Source organism: Miniopterus schreibersii (assembly GCF_964146895.1).
Source record: "Miniopterus schreibersii genome assembly, chromosome: 15".
Lineage (NCBI taxonomy): Eukaryota > Metazoa > Chordata > Mammalia > Chiroptera > Miniopteridae > Miniopterus > Miniopterus schreibersii.
Genome location: NC_138115.1, coordinates 53365527 through 53382051, shown reverse-complemented (window position 1 = coordinate 53382051; position 16525 = coordinate 53365527). Strand labels below are relative to the sequence as shown.

Here is a 16525-nt window from a genome sequence, read left to right as displayed (position 1 = left end):
GTGTCGGACCTGCCAGACAGAAATGGCATCTCCAAACCCGCAGCTCTTCTGCGGAACAGTTTTTCTAGGAATGATGCCATATCACCAGCTCTGGGCTCTGCCAGACGCAGCTCTCCTCCCAGGCCCGGCTCTGGGAAGGATACCAGACGCTGGTGCAGGCCAGGCCGGGCCGTAAATCAGCAGGAAGGGCTGCAAACGGCCCCGGCTCTCAGTATCTTTTCTCTTTTTCCAGATGACTGGCCTATCTCTCCCACCTTCTGCTTCTGTCCATGAAAGAGCCCCTCTCTCCCCTTCCTTTGTTGGGTATTGTATTTTTATTTTGCAGGGCCTTCCTCAGTTGGGAGAGATAAATCCACACCTTTCAAAGCCCATGGAATCCCATTTCCACGAGAGGCCTAGGAGCCCAGCCTTTCTCCAGCCCCCACGTGTCGCGGTGGTGCCTGTTAGATTAGGGTCCTTGCAGAGAGGGGGTGAGTGTGAGATGGGATGGGAGCCCAGGGACGGTTCCAGGGTGCAACCCAAGGCTCTGTCCACAGGCACAACCCCTCTGGCTGACTGCCCTCGATACTGAGAAATAGGAACCTTTCCTTGGAGATGGTGCTAGGTGTTCCTTGGATGTGGAAACTGAAGTCATCTGCCTCCATTTGGCATTCCTTTAAAATGACATCCTTTCCTTGGCTCAAGTGCTGTCCATCTTTTTCCCAAATACTGGTTCCCTTTCTCGGTTAATGATCTGTCTCTCCACCCCCCTCCCTTCCTCCCATCTCCCCTTTTCTCTTTCCTCCCTTTCCCTCCCTCTCTCCCTCACGCTTAAAGTCTCCCTGCCTGGGGTGGAGTTCTGGGTATATTCCAACCTCGGGACTATCCACAGGAAGCCATGGGCTCACCGTTGGGCCCTTAGTTCATTTATGTGCCTTGTCAGAGGCTCAGACATATGCTGTTTCCCTTCAAAGAAAAACCCATATTTAAGAACTGACACTTCATCTTCTTGCTGCAGGTATCTTGCCATTCTTTAATACATTTTGGATATTTGATTTTTAAAAAACTGTGGTCCATTTACACCGTGGAATACTATGCAGCTGTGAAAAAGGAGGATCCTTACCCTTTGGGCCGGCGTGGAGGGACCTGGAGAGGATGCTGCTGAGTGAAATAAGCCAGGCAGAGGAAGACAAGCACCACATGGTCTCACTCATATGTGGAACCGAATGAACAAAATAAACTGACGAATAAAGTAGATCCAGAGACGTGGAAGCAGGGAACAGACTGAGGGATCTCAGAGGGGAGGCGGGGGTGGGGGGTGCGGGGGAGAGATTAACCTAAGAACTGATACGCATATGTGCATAACCCACAGACACAGACAGTGGTGTGGGTTAGGCCTGGGGCAGGGGGACCAGTGCAGGGCGAAGGGGCCCATGGGGAAAAAGAGGACCTCTGCAATACTGTCAACAATAAAGATAAATTTAAAAAAATAAAATGGAAATTATGTATAATTATTTTATTTTAAAAAATAAAAACAATAAAAAGAAGCAACTGGCCTTTTCTGTGAGCTCTGCATGACCTCGGCCCTAGAAAACGGCTGATACATAGTAGCTGCTCGGGGCACACTGGTCTTTCCAGTGGTGCCGACCTGCAGCGCAGGGGTCACCGAGAGAAGCTGGGTGGCCGGGCGGAGCTCTGAGCCTGCTGCTGATGTTCCCCCAGAGGGCGGTAAGCCCCGGAGACCCACTTGGTCGTGCCCTTGACCTTGGAAATGTTTTCCTAGGGCACACAGCCTTTTCCCTGTTGGAATTTTTTATTCAACGTCCCATTTTCCTCTTTTCTTTAGAAAACACACCCCGTGAATAATGATGCCTCCGGCAAGGAGATTCCTGCTGCAGAGCAGTTTACACTCAGGGCCAGTCCTGCCCTCACTGGAGCGGGCTCGCAGGGCAGGGAGAACTCTGCCCACACCCGACCTGGCAGAACCAGCATCCAGGCGGGGCAGCTAGTAAGAGGCAGGAGCCCATCCCTCCATTTGCAAATATTTTATTCAGCTGCTTCTGAGGCGGAGTCCTGACTCCACCCGTCTTGCTGCTCAGGAGGGTGGCACCCACCCCGAGCTGGCTCACAGCTCTAAACGTCCTCATTGTTTGATGCCCAGGTGGGAACACGCGGGGCTTTCTTCTGCCCTGTGATAGCGAATTAACGCAGAATAAATAAGACAGACCTCGGGGAGAGCCGTGGTGAAGTCATAAACCACAAGTATCGGGACAAAATGTTGTAAAAATGGAAACGGTGGCGCAGGCCTTAATTGACATATGGAGTGATTTGGCGGCCTATGGAGGTGGCACCTTTTAAAATGACATATCAGCCTCACCCGCTTCTGTAAGGAGGGAAAGGGGGGGCCTCTACCAGCCCGCAGCACCCCACCCTCCAGCGCGGCGACCGGAACCGGCCCGGCCCGCGCGTCCCAAGTGCGCGCCCAGCCCCCGCGGGAGGGGCGCCTCGGAAACCCGCCTTCGCCTACCGAAGCGGCGGGATCCCACCTCCTCGGACCCCGGAGTGGCGGGGACCGTCCGAGTTTGCGCGCGGTGAGAGTCCTGAGCCCCGACTGCCCGTCCCACGGGAGGGAGCACGCGAGGCGGCGGCGCAGACGCGGGCGGAGCGGCGGCGCGAGCGGCAGGCGCGGGAGGCGCGGAGCCTACGAGCCCGAGCAGGTCCCGCGCCCGCGGCCACAGCCGCGCTGCCGGCGACTCGGGGAGGCGCGCCGCCCGGACCCGGACCTGGGCGTCCGCTCCCGCTCCCAGCCAGACCCGAGGGAGGTGCTCAGCGACCCGGCGCCGCGGGCAGCGCGGGAGTGTCCGAGGTGGGACAGCGGGCAGGTGTCCGGCTCGCCGCGGGGCCGCCCAGCTCGCCAAAGCCAAGTCTCTGGGCAGGGCGCAGGGAGGGCTCGGCCGTGCTCCCGGCCGGGGAGGGGCCGGTGGTCATCCCGCTGTGGCAGCCGAGGGTGCGCGCCGGGGCTCCGCCTGGCCCGCGCGGGTGGCCTTAGGCCCCTCAGCTCTCCCGGGGGGGACACCCCTTCCCAGCCGCGCCACCGGGGGCTGAGGCTGCATCCAGGCGGCTGGGTCCCCGGGGAGGCGGAGCGCCCCGACCCCCCAGCTCCCACTTTCTGCGCCTGGCCACCGGTGGGACGACCCTCGGGCTCGCCTCCAGCCTCCCCCCCCTCGTCTCTCTGCCCCCCGCCCCTGGGAGGATTCCAGACCCTCCGGGCCTCTCTCCGGGGGGCGGGGAAGCCGAGGTCCAGCCGGATTTGTGGTCAGTCCGGGCCTGGCCTCCCGCCTCCCGCCTCCGGGCTCCAACCATCTCTGGGGTCGCGGGGCGCAGCCCCCCACCCCCCAGTCCTGCTTCCGCTCTTCGGACGGGATTCCAGGTCCCCGTGGGGCTCCGTAGACGCTGCCAGGTTGGGGGGAATCTGTGGACAGCGGGGTGCGGGGAGGAAACGGGGTGGCCAGGCGCCCAGCGGGGAGGAGGGCAGGGCACGGTGGTTGCCATGGCTCCCGGACCGACCTGGGGTGCTGGAGATGCGGGTCACGCGCGCCCCCTCTGCCTGTGCCCCTCCCCCGTCCCCTCTCCCTCTCCCCCCTTTTCCTTTCCCCCCTTTTTCCCGAGTGCGGGCAGCGGGGGCGGGCGCGGTGATTAATTCTGAGAGCAGGGCGGGGATTGGAGCGGGGCCGGCTCGCTCGCCCGCAGCCCGCAGCCCGCAGCCCGCAGCCCGCAGCCCGCAGCCCGCAGCCCTGCTCGCCCGCCGCCGCGCCCGCTCAGCCGGGGCCGGATCCCGCGGACGCCGGGGAGAGGCCGCGCGGGGTGCAGGTAGCCGCGGGGGCTGCGCTCGGCCCCGCAGGGGTCCGGCTGGCGGCGGGGGTGGGGCGCGCGGGGCCGGGTGGGCGGCCGTGGGGCCGGCAGGTGCGCGGGGACCCGCGGAGCGACGGGCGGGAGCCCAGCCCCGGCTCCGGTCGAGCCCCGCCCGCCCCGCCCTGGGAGCCGCCGAGGAGCCGGCGGAACCGGCCCGGGCACCGGGCACGCGCGTGCGCAGTCGCGCGCTCCAAGGCCGGTGGGGGGGCGGGAGGCGGTGCGCGTGCGCGGGGAGGTGGGCACCGGGAGCCACCTGGGTGGGCGCCGCGCAGAGTCCGTCCCTCCCCCCCGTGGGTTCCAGCTCCCGCGCCCCCGCCTGTGAGTGTGGTTTGCAGTAGCGACTTGAGGACCCCGTGCCTCAGTTTCTCCTGTCAAGTAACAGGTATAATGTCAGTACCCGCCTAGGGGGTTGTCGCGGGACTGGAATGAGAGCGTCCCAGGGGCCTGGCGTCTGGCGTAACAAGCGCCCGAAAGTTAGCTGCGGTTGCCGGTGCCGTTACTGTTACTGTTGTTACTAATTGTTCCTAAGTTTAATTAGATACAGTGTGTTCCCATTTCCCTGCTTGTGTATTGAAGCCAAACTACTCCGCTTCCTAATCTGGAATATCAAGGATATCAGAGTCCCTGCGCAGGTCAGCTCCCCGCAGCTCGGGGTGGCCGCAGGGTGGGACACACGCGCCGCCCGCTGCTGGCCAGGCCGGCCCGTCGGTATCAGGACGGAGACGGCAGCTTCGGCAGCTGTTTGGGAAACGTAGTGACCAGGAAAACGCGTTGACTCCGGGCTTTGAGTGAGACCCCGCGTCTCCCGTCGCCTGCGGAGGGAGGTGGCGGGTGTCCCGTGGCGCGTGTCCCGTGGCGCGTCTCCCGTGGCGCGCAGGGCCGCGCGGTTCCGGGTCTGGCGTGTGACCGGCTCCACGCCGTGGCCCCACCTGCTGCGGCGGATCTGCCCGCAGTAATGGCAGAGCCCGTGTATAGTCACGACCCACGAGCTCCTGAACACTCGGCGTGACCAGGTGGACACAAGCAGCCATTTCTGGGCAGGTGCGAGGGCTGGTGGTCGCCGTCGTTAGAAATCTCTTTCTGGGCATGTTTGTACCCATTTCGCAGCGTAGGTGCATGGCCCTGGTGATGAATGTTTTCTGGATTGTTCTCTGTTCCACCTGTGTGTTTGGCTTTTTCCGTTTCAGCAAAAGGCTGTAGGTGTTACCGGTGGGTCATGGTCCTGCAGGTGCTCCGCCTCACCTGGTGATGGGCAGACTGTGCCCCAAGGATGTCCCTGCCAGCCTGGCAGCACTGACACCGCACATAATACAAGTATTTTCTTTGTGTTAATTCACCCATGCAGCGAACTGGCTTTAAATAATTTCTTTAAAAAATGTTAAAATATAGGCACATCTCAGACATGAAGCAAGTAGAGCCGGACCGATGCCTCCCCCACAGAACTCCCAGGACCGTATAAGACAGGCCCCACCCAGGAACAGAGTCCCTCAGCGGAAGCGATTCGACAGTTTACTTCCGAGATCCTTGAAGATAGGAGCTTGTTCGCCCCCAAATTGCTTTGTTGAGATAATTAGGCCGCTTCGGATTCTAATGAGCTTTTATCTTACGAAGGAAAATTAAGCAATAGAAGTGGGCCGATGGCTCAGGTCTGAAGGCATGTGGTCCGGAGGCCCGGCGAGCGTCAACCCCGGGTGCAGGGTTTGCCTTCAAGTTCGACTTTCCCGTGACAACACCCCCTCCTTCCCGGAGTCTGTGTCATCTTCAAAGGCACCTCCAGGAATTAGTGTGACAGCCGCCTGACAGGCACGTGCGCATTTGCATACTCGTTCCCGGGAGTGTCGGCATTCGACTTTCACTTGTTGGAAATTATTCTGGCCTTTGACTTATGACCGACGACAGTGCTGTAGAGTCTAATATATTTTAGAGACAAAAATTTGGCCCTGCGCTATTTTGTGTTTTCCCTGAATATCTGAGCAGCCACTCAGGGAAAGCTCGGGCTAGGCCGCAGACAAAGGGTGACAGGAGGAGGCCAGGGCGGCTCCGGAGGCGTCGGTCCTGGACGCCGGGACTGATTGACAAGCCGAGGTGGGGTCGGAGCCCCCACCTGTCTCTGCACCAGGGCTGTTTTTAATGATGCGCCCTGTTATCTGATCCCATCCCTGCTCCTTGCTATTTTTTCAGGCTCGGAATGAGAATACCGTGTTTTCAATTATGAACATTTTGATTACAGCGTCACTCTAACTAAGTCCATCTGAAGAGAATGAAATTATTACGGCGATTTACATACAATATGCTGAGTTAACACAGCAAAGGAGGGCGAGCCTGCTGTGCTTTCCATGCGTTCCTGGAAAAACATTGTGCTGAGCGTCCTTTCAGAGAAAAGATCCTGCGACTCGCCTGCACTTGACGTCCCACCTGCGAGGAGAATTGGCTCGGGGCCATTTTCCCAGCCGCTGAGGTGGAATGGCCCACGTTTGGCCTCCGTGTGCCTCAAACCCTCTTGGGGGGGGGGCGTGGGGAGAACAGAAGCAGTTCTCAATTTAATTAGATGTGTTTCTTTCTCCTTTCTCTACATCGTATTGGAGGAAAGAGCCTGCATTTTCTAATTTTGGGGGCTGGTTAACACCTTAAATGTTACTAATTACTGCCGTTTATTTTGTGTGAGTCGCAGTAGAGTAGTTAGTTAATTATAGCTTTCTCATTAGCACCGTGCAGAAAATAATGGATTAACACATCCCTTGGATCAAAAAAACATCTAAGTCTATCTTCTGAGAATAAAAGTGTTATTGTGTTACCCAAAGTCACTATAATTTCCCCCAGAAACAAATTGGTTGGAATTCTCTGGCGCCGGGGCAGGAAGCCTGATGGATGAGCCGGGCCCATCGCAGCCAGGGAGCAGGGCTGCCGTTGCCTGGCAACCTAACGTTCTTCGGCAGTTTCTTCTGGTAGATTTATCCAGTAAACTAGAAAATTCTGTTTTGTTAACGAATGTTTTTAGTCGGTACACAAATAGACCATAACTAATTGAGATTTTGTGTGTTGTGGGTAAGGAAGGGCCCTGTTCACCTTCCTATTGTGCAGAGATAACAGGAATACGGGGCACGGTCTGTCTTCAGGGTTTTAAAATTTTATGTAAAAAAAGGTTTATTTCATTTTCACGTTAATTTGTTCCTACCGAGAGATGACAACTTGTTTATCTCTTTGGAAGTCAAATGATTAGGAGGGACTGTGTGTGTGTGTGTGTTCATAATTTTTCAGTAAGAACTAGAAATAGAGTTTTAACCGGGCCGAGTTCTTCAGCTTGCTGCTGGGACTGACAGCTGGGTGGATGTTTGGTGCCTCTCGCTGTCCCTGCAGGTTCCCAGCAGGAGCTCAGCAGGGCCACTGGCTGCCTGTCTTCTCAGTCTCCTCTCCCGCCTCCAGGGACCACAGTGCACATCTTTCTGATTCAGCCTGTGACTTTTAGTGTGCGTCGCAATTCCCTCCTCCGGCCATAAAGTCCTCGAGGGCGGGCCTTGTGCATCTCGGAAACCCTCGCCGTGTCTGGCGCAGGGGGAGGCCCCGGTGTGCAGTCAGGGGCTCCGGCTGCCACAGGGAGGCTGTGGCTTGACTCTGAGTCTGCTCAGGGCTCCGCGTGTGGCCCTGGCCAAGTCCTTTAAGCCTCCCCAGGGCTGAGTTCTCCTCTGGACATGAGAGAGAATGTTCATGCCCAGCTCGTGGGTGTTGACGGGACGCAGCTTAGTGAGCACATGAATCACTCAGTTAATTCTGGCTTTTATGGTAATAATTGTTACCTGGCTCTTCCATGCTGTGGATGAATGGATCGAGAGAGAGATGGCTCTGGCCGATTGCTCAGTGGTTAGAGCGTCGGCCCGCTGATGGAAGGGTCTCGGGTTCGATTCCAGTCAAGGGCACGTACCTCGGTTGCAGGCTTGATGCCCGGTCCCAGTGGAGCCGCAGGTGGGGTGCGGGAGGCAACCAACTGATGTGTCTCTCGCACCGATGTTTCTCCCTCTCTCTCTCCCTCCCTTCCACTCTCTCTGAAAAGCAATGGGAAAATATCCTCGGGTGAGAGTTAAAAAAAAAAAGACAGAGCAATAGGGGTGTGTGTGTGTGTGTGTGTGTGTGAGTAACTTTGAGCCACAATGATGACAACCAGGTAGAAAGTGGCTGCCACCTGCATCAGTTGTACACACACTCGTAGTGATTCACGTATTTTAAAGATCCTAAGAGTGGCTGTTCTCAGACTTGGCTGAAACGAGAATCACCTGGAGAGCTTTTACAAAGGCCCGGCCAGGACAAGTCAGTGAGAATCCCCAGGCTGGGGACCAGGCTTGGGGACGTCGAAAGCTTCCCCGAGAGGCTAGCCTACCTCCGGGGCTGGGAACCCACATCTGGGCCTTGGGTGGGTCTGTAGGATCCCGTTGGCCCCGCCTTACCTCCCAGTCAGGAATATGGTTGGGAAAGAAAGAAAACGTTCTCTGGCAAACCTCCGAGGTTTTCCTTCCTCGCCCCTCGGGTCTGAACAGCACTTGATTCTTGGAAGAGCTTCAAGGCTCTTCGTTGGCCCTGAGATTTAAATGGGTTTGGGAGACTTGTTGTTTTTGGACTAAGTAGTTGTGTGATAAAGAGCTAAACAGATGAGACCCTCTGCCTTTCTTGTTATAATTATGCATTGTAGCGAAAGTCATATTTTTTTCCTAAAGTAAAGGCACCATAGTCTATGTAGGATCCAAACCCATGTCCCTTGGACTGAACCCAACTTACATATATGTTCTGTTTGGCCCGAGGGGTGTTTAAGAAATATTTCAGCCAATATTTAAAAACTGGAGATTTTACATAAAAAGTCATGTTTCTGACTTATCTGGAAAAACCCAATGTTTCGCCGAATCAGACCTGAACACCGAGGTGGCAGTGAGTGGCATCGACTAGAACTGGGACCAGCTCTGCTTGGTGGCCCCAGAGGACCCCAAGGTTTGCCCTCTCAGGGTAAAGCCTGCCTTACACATGGGTCATTCCCAAAGGGGCGGTGGAAAGGAGTCAAAGAAGGGGTCACACCTTTTAAAACAGGGTGGAGGGAAACCAGCAGGCTGTGAGGCACCTGGACCTGCCCCTGCCCTTGTCCCGGGGACAGCAGGAGAGAGAAGCTGCTGGGAGGAGGAGGGGGCACGAGCTCCGGGAAGGGCTGCCCGGCAGGACCCTCAGCTTCTGGGCAGGTCTCCGTCTGTCCCGAGACCTCCCGCCCCTGCCCTGAGTGGCCGCTTCACCTGGTCCAGGTGCTCAGAGGTCGTCTCTGCACACACAGGATGGAGGGAGGTGGAGAGTGGATCTGAGCCTGTTGGGTTCGTGGTAATTCCCGATGAGGAGCACCCAGCACCCTTGCAGGTCTGGGGGAATCGAACCCTGATTGCCTGGATCCTAGGTGGAAGCTCAACAGCTGAGCCACGTCATGCCCGGCTTGCTTCTTCTTCTTTTTTTTTTTTTAAACCAAAGACACTTTCTGTGTTGCAGATGAGGGGAGGGGGAGGCGGGATTCGATTGTCCTCCTCTCTGGGCACATGGATCAAAAACCAACCCCGGTTCCCGTTTCCTGGGACCCTACGATCGATTTGCTCTAAGCTTCCGCTTGACTCCTGACTGCTTCCCCAGAGCACAGGGCTCAGCCTCCCAATCAATACGTTTATTTTTCTGTTGCAAAGTCAGAGACTTTCTGAATTTCTGTAAGATGCATCTGATGACAGAATGGTTCATTAGATTAAAATGTTTTTTTAATTCTCACCTGAGGAAATGTTTAGAGAGAGGATGGGATTGAACCTGCAGCCTGGGTAAGTGCCCTGACCAGGAACGGAACCCTTAACCTTTAGGTGCACAAGACGATGCTCCAACCCACTGAGCCACCCGGCCAGGCTGGATTGAAGTATTTAAGGCATTACATGCAATGGCCAGAACTCAAAAACACTGCCGGCGAGCACACAAAAATAATAACAGTGTTAACATCTATAGACCACATCAGAGCCAATAATGGGCTGCTTGGGGTTATTTGTTACTTTGTTACTGAGCCCCAATTTGAAACATAGATTCTAGGTTCCGTGGCAGAGATCTAAGCAGATGGATTAAAAACAAACCATCAAAGAAAGGTGTTTACACTTGACCTTGATCCTGCTCCCTTGGTAACCTCCAGCGAGCCTCGGTGGAGCCGGATTTCAAAGGTCCCCGCAGACCGCGTCTTCCACGCCCGCAAGTCTCTGCACGTAATTGATTTGGGCTGAATAGATTTTGAACACAATTGATGTGCTAGGAATACAGGCCCAGTTCAGGTGCATTGGAATTGACCTTAACCTCCCTCAGCGCCCGAAGGGCCCTGTCATCACGGTGACTGCCATCCGGCTTTTGGAAACCGACCTCCACACAGACCCTCCCTTCGCAGGCTTGGTCCCTGCCTCCCGTTTTCCCATTTCCCCAGCTGTAAACTGAGGAGAGAGACCTTCGCGGTGGCCTCCCAGGGGCAGTGGGAGGATTAATGAGCTAATATTTGGGAAGTGCTTTGAAGATAAAAGTGCCAGCTATTATTATTACTAATAAAGCATTTTTCTCAAGTGTGATTTTGGACAGCAGCCATTAAAAACCCATTACTGTATTTAGCAGGGAAGCAGTCGGGTTCCTCCCAAGATTCAGGGCCTCACACATCCCACTGCCGTTGCCCTGCGACCTCGGAGCTGAGGAGGGGGGACCCAGGGGTGTGTGTCCTCACGTCCCGGCTGGCGGCTGCAGTGGGGGTCCCGCGATTGGACTGTCTCCGTGGGAGGCCCACTGGCGGCCCTTCGGTTCTGTGACCCGGGGGGAGGAGCGGATGCCCAGTCTAGGTCGTATTTCGCTGGATCTACACCACGTTTACTGCCCTTGAACTGCACCCCGGATCCTTTTGGGTATTTAGAATGGGTTGCATGGAGGAAGCACGCTTATTCCGTGGCTGTGCGTGTGCATGGGGTGGGGTGGGTGTGTCCTGTTCACAATTCAGACTCGAACGGAAGGGGAAAACCGAGTAATTGTGCGCTTCTCCCGGCCCCCAGTCGTTAAAACGTGAAATTGGCGGCCTTGAATTATACACAGTCACTTATTAGTCTGCTTGCTGGATGGTATTAAGTCCCTCAGTCCCAGTTTCTTTCGACGGGCCTCGTGCAGGGTAGCAGACACCTGCCCTTAAGAGTCCAACCAAGTTTAACACCTTCGAAGTCTGAAGATGAATTAGAGCCACCCAGGAAGGCGGAGCCGGGACTCATTCTTAGCGTAACTCTTCTTTCTTTATACGGACAGGTCACAGAGCACACGTGAAAGCCCGTTCAGACACGAACGACGCGTTTTCCTGCACACGTGCACACGGACTAGTGGCCACACTCACAGCACAGCAGCGTTGCGTGGGAAACAAGCGCGTGTGCTCCCCCAGGTTGCCTAAAACTCAGGAGGAATCCCTAGGAATGGGTAAGGGGGGGTTGCTGCCTGTCGTTCAGAGGGGAGCTGTTTCTGTGACTTCTCAGGACGACTTTCTGCCCTGTGGTGCCTGTAATTTTCCCTTTCCCTTCCTTCTCCAAATGCCGCCTCCTCTCCGGTGCCTCGTCGACAGTGCCGTCGGGAGGGAGGCTTTCTGCGCGACTTCACGTGGGAGAGTTTTGAAAACATAACAAGAAGGGCGTGTCTGTCCTTGTCAAAATATTTTCTTGTTGGAAACGGAAAATTTTGGGCAAAAGCTGAAACGCGTGTCAGGTTAATTCACGCGTATTATTCCAGGTAAATAGTTTCACCAGGAGGCCTCGCGGGTAAATGAGTGTTTCCGTCGTGCGTGGAGGGAACAGGAGGTTGGCCGGGGTTGCCGGGGGGCGTGGGCGCCGCTCACCCCTCACCCAGGCGCACCTGCCTCGCACGCTGATGACCTCCACCAGGTGCCTGTTACTGCTCAGCGGGGAGTCGTCCTGGAATCAGTTTTCGTGTTTTTCTGCCCCACGGCTTTGATAGAAAAGCGATCTGAGGCGAGACAGGGCGACGGGAGATGCTGCGTGACCTGGAAGGTAGGTGGGAGGCGGGCCTGGAGCAGCACCCACGTGAGCAGCGTTTAGGGCGCCCCGGGGACATCTGCTGGATCCTGGGCTGAGTCGGGGGATGCTTCTGAGTTAGAGGAGGAAGCAGGTAAAGGAACCCCGTCCCTTCTCTGACCCGGCCGCTGGTATGTGACAGTGGCCCTGAAGGGCGCGAGTCGTTTGGAAGACGGTAGGGGATGTGTGTGGGGAGGGGCGGGAAAGGCACCGGGGAGACGTCGAAGGCGACCGGAGGCAGCCGAGCTCCGCAGGCAGGAGCCAGTGTGGGCACCACAGGTCCAGTCCTGACGGGCCAGCTGCCTCCCTGCCAGGGCCCCTGGGCACAGCGGGCGTGCCAGCAGCTGCCTCCCTGCCAGGGCCTCCCAGCCCTGCTGGCTCCCTGTCCTCCTTGCTGGGTGGACGTGCCTTCTCCTGCATTTTCCTCCTTTCGTCTGCCCCCACTTTGCCCCTTTTCCTACCCCCGGGGGCTCCTGCGCTTTGGCCTCGCATTGGTGACTCCACAGCGTTTGCCGAAGGGCAGGAGCTGGCCCCGGCTGGTGAGGGAGGCCCCGAGTGCAGGTGGGGTTCCCCGGCACCCCCTCCGCACCGGCTCGGGCCATGAGTGACAGCACATCTCCTCCCACGCGCATGGCGGTTAACGGCTGATGTCTGTCCGTCTGTGGATGGGGCGATGGACCGATCCGTCCCTCCTGCATTTATTTGGCAGCGGCCCTTTGATGGAGGCCCACAGCGCCTGAACGGACTTGATCTCTAACAAGGTGGTTGTTGGGATTAAAGAATCAGGACTCAGGTGAGACCCAATTTAAAGATGTCATTAGAATGGGTGGTTTTAACAGTAGCCTGTTAGCCGCTTGGAGGGAATTTCAGTTCAAGTCGGGGCGCGGTGAGCGCCCGGGGCTGCGTCGGGGGAGCCTCCGCCTCTGTCCGGGCGGCCAGCCTGCGGTGGAAGGACCGTCAGTCTAAGAGTTGAGAGGGGCTCCTTCAACACTTACTCAAATCGCCAGAAAAATAGTTGACTTTTTCTGCTTAAACTGCAAAATTGTCTACTTAGGTGTTAAATATTCAGCGGGACCCTCACACATGACCGTTGACATCTCTCCATAACTCAGTTGTGTCAATGTGTGTGCATGTGTAATGGGCAATATTGTTAAAAGGATTGTACCTAAGTGGATACTTTATTTCTATTGATTGTAATTTACATAACTCGAATGCACAGGGGAGCCCCGTCTGCGTGGCGTGCGGGGGGTGATGCCACTTTGAATGGCTCGTGACCTAGGATGGGAACTGATTGCCGTCAAATCTGCAAAGGTCAAGTGGCGCCTTTTCCATGCATATTTCTAAATCCTGTATTTGAAATCAGCTTAGGAGCGTATTTTAGGCTAGAGATGGGCTGCCTTCCGGTGCCTGGTGAGAGACGCAACAGTGGACCTGACAACGTGTGTATCAGATATGGAAAGTAACGTCCATTAAGTGGAGTAAAAATGTTCTTTTACGGACAAAAAAGTGATTTAAATTGTCCGTTTCTCATGGGACCTCATTAAAGCTCTTCCTCTCTGCGCCGTGCAGGCCGTCGTCACCAGGAGTCCCGCGGTTCACGCTGCTCACGGCTGGTTAGTTAGCGGACGTGGGAGTAATTGTGTAATTTTGCAGCCAGCGCGGGGAGCATTGATTTTCGCGTGAGCCCTGCGTGCTGTTTCTAGGGAGACCCCGCTTTGTGTTTTAAGGTGATGTTACGTTTCACTTTCTATTAATTATAATCTCTGCCCATACGGTTTATGCCTGATTCAATTTATTAAAACTGCTCCCTCGTCCTTTCTAACTGTTAGGTCCTTCAGAAACGTCATTAATTTTGAGCATTGATGCGTATAAAACGCCACTCACAAAGGGGTCTCGACCAGCCGTCTCCCCTTCATCCGTGGCCGGGAGCCGCTAACCTCTCCCCAACATCAGTGAAAAGTGATGTGAGAAAGACCCCGAGCCTGGAAGTGCGGCTCAGGTGGCTGAGGGCCCCCCAGTAGCCAAGAGGTGGCGGGTTCGATTCCCGGTCGGGGCACAGGCCCGGGCTGCAGGCTGGACCCCCGCGGGGGCGTGCGGGAGGGAGGCAGCCGATCGATGTCTCTCTATCCACCCTTCTTCCTGCCTCTCTCTCTCAAATCAATAAGAACATGTTTTAAAAAACTAACAAAATAACCCGAGATCCTGGCGTTTCCCGAAACAAAAAGATATGGGTGCCCGTGGGAGCTGGCCGCTGGAACTGGGTCCCTTTTCTAGGCTGTCTAGAGCTCCGGAGCCTCGTGTTCCCTGAAACACACGCGGATATGGACGGGTGAGAGGACGGGACCTTTTGCTTGAATTTTTAGACCATTGGTTCTGCTCTCAGCTGTAGTTCGTCCACTCTTGGCGGGATTAAAAAATGCCTGTTGAGATTTTGGTGAGATCTGCGTCGCTGGGCTCAGGCTTGACTCTGTAACCTTCTACATGGTTTTGAGAAAACAGAAAATAATGCTGACTGCGTGCGATTTAGACCCTAATCTTTATGCTTTAGTGTCCACGGTGCGAAGCAATGACCAGCCCGTGTTCCTCCCCCGCCCCCATCCGGACGTGCTCAGGTGGGGTTTTCCCCTCCCCACAGCACGGAGGCCTGTCCCGGGTGGGACCTGCACCCCCAGAGGTTTTGCTGCTGCTGTTTAATTTTGCTCTTCGGGGCCCCCCCTCTCCACCTGCCACCCTGGGTTTCAGCAGCGAGGCCCAGCGAGGAGCTGCACACACTCAGGATGGACTTACAGAGTGAGCGCAGTGACCGCTGGCCCCTGTGGGAAGACCCCCGAACACGCTGTAACCGAGCTTCAAAGGGGCTTGTTGCTGGAAGATCAAAGCATCTCTTGCAGAATCAATTCCGAGCACTCAGCACACACTGAGGGGTGCAACAGGCCTGTGTGCCCCGGGACGAGGCGGACCCTGCGGAGAGACAGGCGGGGAGCTTCTCTCTGGCCGTGTCCCCCACATCCCACAGACAGGGACGACCCCCGGGACAGCTCTGTGCAGCCACCCCAGGTCCTGCAAGCCGCCTGTGCCCTGGGGAGAAAATGAAAGTGTTTCCCCATGAAGGGGGGAGTTTGTTTTGTGTCATTTTAAACTGCCCACCTTCACGTAGAAATTGGGGTGTGGCGTTGAGAAAGGACCAGAATTGGAATCACGAGACTGGGCTCTGCACCTGACCTTTGTCACTGGCTGTGTGTGACATTCAGGAAGTAACTGGACCCTCCGAATGCTATCTTTCCTCATTTATAAATGAACCTCGTAAAATGAACACAGCTGTTCCAGGGGTTAAATGGAAAACAAATCTTAGATGCTGTAAATGTAAGATGTTATATAGTTATAATATACAATTTGCTGTACAATCTGGTTAAACAGTTGCGACAGATTTTAGTTCTTTGTTTTGGGGCTGAACCTTCCCTTTGTCCATTGGACTCTGTCCTGGGCCATTTGAGGACCCAGATCAGGGTGTTTTGAAGCCGCTGCACTGTGTTCTGTGTGTTTTACGCTTGTCCCTTGGGCTTGCTTAAGCAGAAAGGGCCTTCAGCTGTCTCCAGAGTCTCACCCATGTCTCTGGTCCTAGTGGGGTGAAGGACCCCTTACTAGACACTCACCGCCAGCGTTCGTCCCGCCTGTGGCCCACCCCCCTCTGTAGCACTGGACGGCTGGAGGGAACGTGGTGCAGTATTTATGTCTACTGCGTGTTTCTGTCTAGATGAAATTCTGCAGACTGGATTCTCTTTCAAATTCCCCAGGACAGAAAATCAATGTGGGCTGGAGATCTGAGTAACTTCAACCAGATTTTTCAACCAAAAACGTACCTTGGTGGTTTCCCGTAATTAAGGCAGGTGGTTTTTTTCCTTTCCCCCTTCTCTTCTTTATTATAGTGACGCCACCGCTTGAAAATTTTAACTGGGAGGGTATCTTTAGACTTTTTTCCATTTTCTCCATCGCCCTAAATATGTTGGTGTGATCCTCAGCTATCAGCTTACTGAGCCCAGTGTAAATTTCATCTTGATGAATATTTTTCAAAGCCTCACTCATGGTTTTTTTACTCTCTTCATGTCAGAAATCTCAGGATCCAGTTATATTTCTTGTTGATTAGAGGATCCATTTTTAGCAGAAAGGGAAGTCAGGGCACCTGCTGCTGGTCGACCAGAGGGTCAGGCCGTGTGCTGACCGTCCGTGTGTCTCCCGGAGAGCGGCCGGCACCCGCCCGTGCTGAGCTCGGGAGGCTCTGCTGAGTCCGGGCCAGGCCTGCGGTTGGGTTTGTTACAAACTACCCATCTGGTCTCTGAGTGATGCTGTTACAAACTATCCGTCTGGTCTCTGAGTGATGCCATTATGTTTCTGTGTCATCCTGTTTGCACACAGTTCCTGGGAGCTTCTCAAACAGTTACTTTTATTTGGTCCCCATTACGGATATTTGACAGTGGTCATTGAATTTGCATAGGTTGTTATACATTACAATTTATGCGAATTCGCGTTTTATTATAATAAATTAGGAG

The 16525-nt window shown here is 55.4% G+C and overlaps 1 protein-coding gene across 2 annotated transcripts in view; it reads left to right on the top strand.

Moving 5' to 3' along the window:
- The first annotated feature begins 2637 nt into the window (after positions 1–2637).
- The window catches only part of CHL1 (cell adhesion molecule L1 like), an 86740-nt gene continuing 72852 nt past the window's right edge, over positions 2638–16525 (top strand). The window contains exon 1 of one of the 2 annotated variants that reach the window (XM_081160446.1): positions 2638–2845. The gene's annotated coding sequence lies outside the window, so the exon portion shown is untranslated. The remainder of the gene's footprint in view (positions 2846–16525) is intronic. The other variant, XM_081160448.1, reaches the window with a different exon arrangement.